This window comes from Carlito syrichta, unplaced genomic scaffold (genome assembly GCF_000164805.1).
Source record: "Carlito syrichta isolate Samal-C Ts95f unplaced genomic scaffold, Tarsius_syrichta-2.0.1 Scaffold92673, whole genome shotgun sequence".
Classification (NCBI taxonomy): Eukaryota; Metazoa; Chordata; class Mammalia; order Primates; family Tarsiidae; genus Carlito; species Carlito syrichta.
In genome coordinates this window covers 35,547-36,341 of record NW_007036769.1, presented here as the reverse complement: position 1 = coordinate 36,341, position 795 = coordinate 35,547, and positions in this window count along the sequence as shown.

Sequence of the window (795 nt, the reverse complement as noted above, 5' to 3'; positions counted from 1 at the left end):
TTGATTTGCATCTCCCTGATGATTAGTGAGGTTGAACATTTTTTCGTGTGTCTGTTGGCTACTCGAATGTCTTCCTTTGAGAAGTGTCTGTTCATATCTTTTGCCCACTTTATAATGGGGTTGTTTGTTTTTTCTTTTCAGCACGTTTGAGTTCCTTGTAGATCCAAGATGTTAAGCCTTTGTCAGACCTGGTGTTGGCAAATACTTTTTCCCAGTCTGTAGGCTGTCTCCCTGCTCTCTTGATGGCTTCTTTGGCTTTGCAGAAGCTTGTCAGTTTAATAAGGTCCCACATGTCTATCTTCTCTCTTATGACCTGTGGGTTTCGGGTTTTGTTCAGGAATTGGATGCCAGTTCCAATTTCCATAAGGGTATATCCTGCATTTTCTAAGGTTCTTATGGTTTTAGGTTTTACATTTAGGTCTCTAATCAATTTAGAGTTAATTTTTGTGTATGGGGATAGATAAGAGTCTTGCTTGAGTCTTCTGCATGTGGTCAGCCAGGTTTCCCAGCACCATTTACCGAATAGGTTCTCCTCTCCCCAGTGGTAGGTGGTGGAGGCTTTGTTGAAGATGAGTTGGTTGAGAAATTAAAGTTTTGCTTCTGGAATCTCAATTCTATTCCATTAGTCTATATGCTTGTTCCTGTACCAATACCAAACTGTTTTGATGATTGTAGCTTTATAGTAAAGTTTCAAGTCTGGTAATGTGATACTATCTGCTTTGTTTTTTTTGCTGAGGATTGTTCTGGCTATTCTTGGTCGTTTGTGTTTCCATATGAATTCCTGTATTGTTTTTC